This window comes from Entelurus aequoreus, linkage group LG11, assembly GCF_033978785.1.
Source record: "Entelurus aequoreus isolate RoL-2023_Sb linkage group LG11, RoL_Eaeq_v1.1, whole genome shotgun sequence".
Classification (NCBI taxonomy): Eukaryota; Metazoa; Chordata; class Actinopteri; order Syngnathiformes; family Syngnathidae; genus Entelurus; species Entelurus aequoreus.
Window position 1 is genome coordinate 4832012 of NC_084741.1, and position 9807 is coordinate 4841818.

Genomic DNA, 9807 nt, shown 5'->3' on the forward strand with positions numbered 1-9807 from the left:
ACACACACACACACACACACACACACACACACACACACACACACACTCACACACGTCTCACCTACTTTGTGTGGACCCACGTTTGTTCAGTAGGTTGTGAGGGCCCCCCTTTCCACTATAGCTAGAAGGATGAAAACAATATACCTAGCACTAGATGGGAGTAGAGAGTTGCAACCTCACTTCAGAATGCAAAACACACAAAGAAAAGAAAGTATTTAACTTCTGTAGTTGCTTGGTAGATTTGACCGTACACACACATAGTAATAAGTTCTGTGAGTTGGCCATTTTTAAGGACAGCAAAGTACTCGATGAAGGTAACGCATCTAAATTGAAAATAAATCATATCTTGCTCATTTCTCAACCTATTTTCATTCAGTTTACATTATTGTGTAAATGTACAAAACGTGTACTACATATACAAATATATGTACGTAATAAGTAGAAAATGAAACATACAGAAAATGTATATATAAATACATACAGTAAGTATATCCCATACACACACACACACACACACACACACACAAACACACACACACACACACACACGTCTCGCCTACTTTGTGTGGACCCACGTTTGGTCAGTAGGTTGCGAGGGCCCCCCTTTCCACTATAGCTAGAAGGATGAAAACAATATCAATCAATCAATGTTTATTTATATAGCCCTAAATCACAAGTGTCTCAAAGGGCTGTACAAGCCACAACGACATCCTCGGTACAGAGCCCACATACGGGCAAGGAAAAACTCACCCCAGTGGGACGTCGGTGAATGACTATGAGAAACCTTGGAGAGGACCGCATATGTGGGTAACCCCCCCCCTCTAGGGGAGACCGAAAGCAACGGATGTCGAGTGGGTCTGACATAACATTGTGAAAGTCCAGTCCACAGTGGATCCAACACATCAGCGGGAGTCCAGTCCACAGCGGGGCCAACAGGAAACCATCCCGAGCGGAGACGGGTCAGCAGCGCAGAGATGTTCCCAACCGATGCACAGGCTAGTGGTCCACCCGGGGTCCCGGCTCTGGACAGCCAGCACTTCATCCATGGCCACCGGACCTATGCAACTCCCCCTCGCAAGGGACAGGGGAGAAGAGGAGAGAAGAAAAGAAACGGCAGATCAACTGGTCTAAAAAAGGGGGGGTCTATTTAAAGGCTAGATTATACAAATGAGTTTTAAGATGAGACTTAAATGCTTCTACTGAGGTAGCATCTCTAACTGTTACCGGGAGGGCATTCCAGAGTACTGGAGCCCGAATAGAAAACGCTCTATAGCCCGCAGACTTTTTTTTGGCTCTGGGAATCACTAATAAGCCGGCGTTCTTTGAACGCAGATTTCTTGTCGGGACATATGGTACAATACAATCGGCGAGATAGGCTGGAGCTAAACCGTGTAGTATTTTATACGTAAGTAGTAAAACCTTAAAGTCGCATCTTAAGTGCACAGGAAGCCAGTGCAACTGAGCCAGTATAGGCGTAATATGATCAAACTTTCTTGTTTTTGTCAAAAGCCTTGCAGCCGCATTTTGTACCAACTGTAATCTTTTAATGCTAGACATAGGGAGGCCCGAAAATAATACGTTACAGTAATCGAGACGAGACGTAACGAACGCATGAATAATGATCTCAGCGTCGCTAGTGGACAAGATGGAACGAATTTTAGCGATATTACGGAGATGAAAGAAGGCCGTTTTAGTAACACTCTTAATGTGTGACTCAAACCAGAGAGTTGGGTCGAAGATAATACCCAGATTCTTTACCGAGTCTCCTTGTTTAATTGTTTGGTTGTCAAATGTTAAGGTGGTATTATTAAATAGATGTTGGTGTCTAGCAGGACCGATAATCAGCATTTCCGTTTTCTTAGCGTTGAGTTGCAAAAAGTTAGCGGACATCCATTGTTTAATTTCATTAAGACACGCCTCCAGCTGACTACAGTCCGGCGTGTTGGTCAGCTTTATACCTAGCACTAGATGGGAGTAGAGAGTTGCAACCTCACTTCAGAATGCAAAACACACAAAGAAAAAAAAGTATTTTACTTCTGTAGTTGAGGGTACCGACCGCCGTTGCTAGGTAGATTTGACCGTACACACACATAGTAATAAGTTCTGTGAGTTGGCCATTTTTAAGGACAGCAAAGTACACATCTAAATTGAAAATAAATCATATTTTGGTCATTTCTCAAAGTACTTTCATTCAGTTTACATTATTGTGTAAACGTACAAAACATGTCCTACATATACAAATATATGTGCGTAATAAGTAGAAAATGAAACATACACAAAATGTATACATAAATACATACAGTAAGTATATCCCATACACACACGCACACACACACACACACACACACACACACACATACTCACGCACACACATACACGTCTCGCCTACTTTGTGTGGACCCACGTTTGGTCAGTAGGTTGCGAGGGCCCCCCTTTCCACTATAGCTAGAAGGATGAAAACAATATACCTAGCACTAGATGGGAGTAGAGAGTTGCAACCTCACTTCAGAATGCAAAACACACAAAGAAAAGAAAGTATTTAACTTCTGTAGTTGCTTGGTAGATTTGACCGTACACACACATAGTAATAAGTTCTGTGAGTTGGCCATTTTTAAGGACAGCAAAGTACTCGATGAAGGTAACGCATCTAAATTGAAAATAAATCATATCTTGCTCATTTCTCAACCTATTTTCATTCAGTTTACATTATTGTGTAAATGTAAAAAACATGTCCTACATAAACAAATATATGTACGTGATAAGTAGAAAATGAAACATACACAAAATGTATACATAAATACATACAGTAAGTATATCCCATACACACACACACACACACACACACACACACACACACACACACACACACACACACACACACACACACACACACACGTCTCGCCTACTTTGTGAGGACCCATATATATACACTATAACCACATATGAATAAAAATACACTATAACCACATATAAATATATATACACTATAACCACATATAAATATATACACACTATAACCCCATATAAATATATATACACTATAACCACATATAAATATATATACACTATAACCCCATATAAATATATATACACTATAACCACATATAAATATATACACACTATAACCACATATAAATATATATACACTATAACCACATATAAATATATATACCCTATAGCCACATATAAATATATACACACTATAACCACATATAAATATATATATACTATAACCACATATAAATATATATATACACTATAACCACATATAAATATATACACACTATAACCACATACAAATATATATACATATAAATATATATAAACCACATATAAATATATATACACTATAACCACATATAAATATATATACACTATGACCACATATGAATATACTGTATATAAACCACATATAAATATATATACACTATAACCACATATAAATATATATAAACCACATATAAATATATATACACTATAACCACATATAAATATATATACACTATAACCACATATAAATATATATACACTATAACCACATATAAATATATATACACTATAACCACATATAAATATATATAAACCACATATAAATATATATACACTATAACCACATATAAATATATATACACTATAACCACATATAAATATATATACACTATAACCACATATAAATATATATAAACCACATATAAATATATATACACTATAACCACATATAAATATATATAAACCACATATAAATATACATACACTATAACCACATATAAATATATATACACTATAACCACATATAAATATATATAAACCACATATAAATATATATACACTATAACCACATATAAATATATATAAACCACATATAAATATATATACACTATAACCACATATAAATATATATACACTATAACCACATATAAATATATATAAACCACATATAAATAAATATACACTATAATCACATATAAATATATATACACTATAATCACATATAAATATATATATACACTATAACCACATATAAATATATATACACTATAACCACATATAAATATATATAAACCACATATAAATAAATATACACTATAATCACATATAAATATATATACACTATAATCACATATAAATATATATATACACTATAATCACATATAAATATATATATACACTATAATCACATATAAATATATATATACACTATAACCACATATAAAGCTGTTTGATGCTTGGGAAAGTTGCTGGGGATCAGTTCAGGCTGAGATCAGTTCAGGTTGAGATCAGTTCAGGTTGAGATCAGTTCAGGTTGAGATCAGTTCAGGCTGAGATCAGTTCAGGTTGAGATCAGTTCAGGTTGAGATCAGTTCAGGCTGAGATCAGTTCAGGTTGAGATCAGTTCAGGTTGAGATCAGTTTAGGTTGAGATCAGTTCAGGTTGAGATCAGTTCAGGTTGAGATCAGTTCAGGTTGAGATCAGTTTAGGTTGAGATCAGTTCAGGTTGAGATCAGTTCAGGCTGAGATCAGTTCAGGTTGAGATCAGTTTAGGTTGAGATCAGTTCAGGTTGAGATCAGTTCAGGTTGAGATCAGTTCAGGTTGAGATCAGTTTAGGTTGAGATCAGTTCAGGTTGAGATCAGTTCAGGCTGAGATCAGTTCAGGTTGAGATCAGTTTAGGTTGAGATCAGTTCAGGTTGAGATCAGTTCAGGTTGAGATCAGTTCAGGTTGAGCTGAGCCAGGATTTGATGGCAGTTTTAACATTTAGTGGCGTCCACATGTTTACAGGATGCTGGCTGATGTATAGAAGGAGGAGACAGACCCGGCCCTAGGGGCTTGTGTGGAACGGGTCTAGGATGGGAAAAATGTAGTTGCAAAAACCCTCAACCCTAAGACTTCACAGTCCAGTAGTTGTGTGGCATCACCTGTGTGGTGTTGAGTGACATCCTCCTATTGTGGCCCTAAGACCTGGAAGTGACATCCCTCTATTTTGGCCCTAAGACCTGGAAGTGACATCCTCCTATTGTGGCCCTCGTACCTGGAAGTGACATCCCTCTATTGTGGCCCTCGGACCTGGAAGTCCTTTTGTGATTGTCCCCCAACAGGAGGCGCACACTTTAAAGAAGTGTGTAGCAACCAGAGAACAACAAGCTGCGTGTTGTCGCCTTGCTTGTCCCAAAACACGCGACTAAGTGGACATAAGTTGTTTAGGGGTTGAGACGTGTCCTACCAAGTCAGACAACTACAGTGGTGAGGACATCACAGTCTGTCTGCAGGTGGAGGTGAAGCACTCATATCAGGTTTCTTTTCTACATAACATGCTCAACATTTTGCATAGATTATGTGAATAATGCTGTATAATAGACTGTATTTATGTTATTCACATGTGAATAATGTTGTATAATAGACTGTATTTATGTTATTCACATGTGAATAATGCTGTATAATAGACTGTATTTATGTTATTCACATGTGAATAATGTTGTATAATAGACTGTATTTATGTTATTCACATGTGAATAATGTTGTATAATAGACTGTATTTATGTTATTCACATGTGAGTAATGCTGTATAATAGACTGTATTTATATTATTCACATATGAATAATGCTGTATAATAGACTGTATTTACATTATTCACATGTGAATAATGCTGTATAATAGACTGTATTTATGTTATTCACATGTGAATAATGCTGTATAATAGACTGTATTTATGTTATTCACATGTGAATAATGCTGTATAATAGACTATTTATATTATTCACATGTGAATAATGCTGTATAATAGACTGTATTTATATTATTCACATGTGAATAATGCTGTATAATAGACTGTATTTATGTTATTCACATGTGAATAATGCTGTATAATAGACTGTATTTATATTATTCACATGTGAATAATGCTGTATAATATACTGTATTTATGTTATTCACATGTGAATAATGCTGTATAATAAACTGTATTTATATTATTCACATGTGAATAATGCTGTATAATAGACTGTATTTATGTTATTCACATGTGAATAATGCTGTATAATAGACTGTATTTATATTATTCACATGTGAATAATGCTGTATAATAGACTGTATTTATGTTATTCACATGTGAATAATGCTGTATAATAGACTGTATTTATATTATTCACATGTGAATAATGCTGTATAATAGACTGTATTTATGTTATTCACATGTGAATAATGCTGTATAATAGACTGTATTTATGTTATTCACATGTGAATAATGCTGTATAATAGACTGTATTTATGTTATTCACATGTGAATAATGCTGTATAATAGACTGTATTTATGTTATTCACATGTGAATAATGTGGTATAATAGACTGTATTTATGTTATTCACATGTGAATAATGCTGTATAATAGACTGTATTTATATTATTCACATGTGAATAATGCTGTATAATAGACTGTATTTATGTTATTCACATGTGAATAATGCTGTATAATAGACTGTATTTATGTTATTCACATGTGAATAATGCTGTATAATAGACTGTATTTGTATTATTCACATGTGAATAATGCTGTATAATAGACTGTATTTATGTTTTTCACATGTGAGTAATGCTGTATAATAGACTGTATTTATGGTATTCACATGTGAATAATGCTGTATAATAGACTGTATTTATGTTATTCACATGTGAATAATGCTGTATAATAGACTGTATTTATGTTATTCACATGTGAATAATGCTGTATAATAGACTGTATTTATATTATTCACATGTGCATCATGCTGTATAATACACTGTATTTATATTATTCACATGTGAATAATGCTGTATAATAGACTGTATTTACGTTATTCACATGTGAATAATGCTGTATAATAGACTGTATTTACGTTATTCACATGTGAATAATGCTGTATAATAGACTGTATTTACGTTATTCACATGTGAATAATGCTGTATAATAGACTGTATTTATGTTATTCACATGTGAATAATGCTGTATAATAGACTGTATTTATATTATTCACATGTGAATAATGCTGTATAATAGACTGTATTTATATTATTCACATGTGAATAATGCTGTATAATAGACTGTATTTATGTTATTCACATGTGAATAATGCTGTATAATAGACTGTATTTATATTATTCACATGTGAATAATGCTGTATAATAGACTGTATTTATGTTATTCACATGTGAATAATGCTGTATAATAGACTGTATTTATGTTATTCACATGTGAATAATGCTGTATAATAGACTGTATTTATGTTATTCACATGTGAATAATGCTGTATAATAGACTGTATTTATGTTATTCACATGTGAATAATGCTGTATAATAGACTGTATTTATGTTATTCACATGTGAATAATGCTGTATAATAGACTGTATTTATGTTATTCACATGTGAATAATGCTGTATAATAGACTGTATTTATGTTATTCACATGTGAATAATGCTGTATAATAGACTGTATTTATGTTATTCACATGTGAATAATGCTGTATAATAGACTGTATTTATGTTATTCACATGTGAATAATGCTGTATAATAGACTGTATTTATATTATTCACATGTGAATAATGCTGTATAATAGACTGTATTTATATTATTCACATGTAAAATATATTTAAGTGTTTATTGACTATTGTGAGCAAACTTTGGTGCTGAATTTCCCCCTGGGATCAATAAAGTACTTTCTATTCTATTGTATTATGTTTTACGGACCGTTTTCAAAACGCTTTTCTCTTCAGCAAGCGCCGTTTTGTGGGCAGTCCATAGTGGATCTAACATAATAGTGTGAGAGTCCAGTCCATAGTGGATCTAACATAATAGTGAGAGTCCAGTCCATAGTGGATCTAACATAATAGTGAGAGTCCAGTCCATAGTGGATCTAACATAATAGTGAGAGTCCAGTCCATAGTGGATCTAACATAATAGTGAGAGTCCAGTCCATAGTGGATCTAACATAATAGAGTGAGAGTCCAGTCCATAGTGGATCTAACATAATAGTGTGAGAAACCAGTCCATAGTGGATCTAGCATAATAGTGTGAGAGTCCAGTCCATAGTGGATCTAACATAATAGTGTGAGAGTCCAGTCCATAGTGGATCTAACATAATAGTGAGAGTCCAGTCCATAGTGGATCTAACATAATAGTGAGAGTCCAGTCCATAGTGGATCTAACATAATAGAGTGAGAGTCCAGTCCATAGTGGATCTATCATAATAGTGGGAGTCCAGTCCATAGTGGATCTAACATAATAGTGTGAGAGTCCAGTCCATAGTGGATCTAACATAATAGTGAGAGTCCAGTCCATAGTGGATCTAACATAATAGTGAGAGTCCAGTCCATAGTGGATCTAACATAATAGTGTGAGAGTCCAGTCCATAGTGGATCTAACATAATAGTGAGAGTCCAGTCCATAGTGGATCTAACATAATAGTGAGAGTCCAAGTCCCTCCATGTTTACTGCAGACAGCTCCTAAACAAGCAGGCTTTGCTACACATCTTTAAAGTATAGCTCTGCCAGTTATCCGCCTGTCAGGAGCTGAAAGTTTGACCATTTAGTTTTTCTTCAGCGAACAGGTTAACCGAGTGTAATGTTAGCACTGTAGCTAGCATAGCTGTGCTAGTGTCGCTAACGTTAGCATCCTCCCTTGACTCCTTTGAATGCACCTAGCATGCTAAACCGATGTCTGTCACTAATGTAGCTTGTCAACCCTAAAGGTGGTCCTGGTTTTTAAAGTCTGTGAAGTTTGCCCCTTTAATGAAACTCACATTATCCACAGCCATTGGCGCTAAAGCCCGGAGGTTTATCCCGACTTTAGCTTTGATTAGCTCTCTGCACTTTGATCTCCTGGCAGGAAGTCGAAGTACCCCCTAATTAGTCAGTCTGTGGACCGGTCCGAGCTTCCCTGAGGGCGGTAGAGGACTGACCCACAGTGCGAGCTCTGATTGGCAGACGTGGCGTCTGGCTCCAGCTATATGCTAACCTCAGGGTGCTCCCACGCTCAAACGCCAAACGCTCTGTAATCCAAGGGAAGTGGACATTTTTATGGCATCTTTACCAGGACAAGTGCTAACTACTGCTCATCAAATGGTAAATGGGTTCTACTTGTATAGCGCCTTTCTACTTTTAAGGTACTCAAAGCGCTTTGACACTTTTTCCACATTCACCCATTCACACACACATTCACACATTGATGGCGGGAGCTGCCATGCAAGGCGCTAACCAGCAGCCATCAGGAGCCAGGGTGAAGTGTCTTGCTCAAGGACACAACGGACATGACGAGGTTGGTAGAAGGTGGGGATTGAACCAGGAACCCTCAGGTTGCTGGCACGGCCACTCTTCCAACCGCGCCACACCGCCCCGACATTTTTTATTATTTTTATTTTTGGGGGGGATTACAGTTTGTCTCTACATACATATTTATTATTTTTGTTTTATTAATGTCGGCCTAAGGGGGCGCATTTCAAATATGTACACACACTTGTTATTTCATATGTTGACCAGAGGGGGAGCACTTCAAATATGTACACACACTTGTTATTTCATATGTTGACCAGAGGGGGCGCATTTCAATTTCTTACACACACTTGTTATTTTATATGTTGACCAGAGGGGGAGCACTTCCAATTTTTACACACACTTGTTATTTTATATGTTGACCAGAGGGGGAGCACTTCAAATTTTTTACACACACTTGTTATTTCATATGTTGACCAGAGGGGGAGCACTTCAAATTTTTTACACACACTTGTTATTTCATATGTTGACCAGAGGGGGAGCACTTCAAATTTTTTACACACACT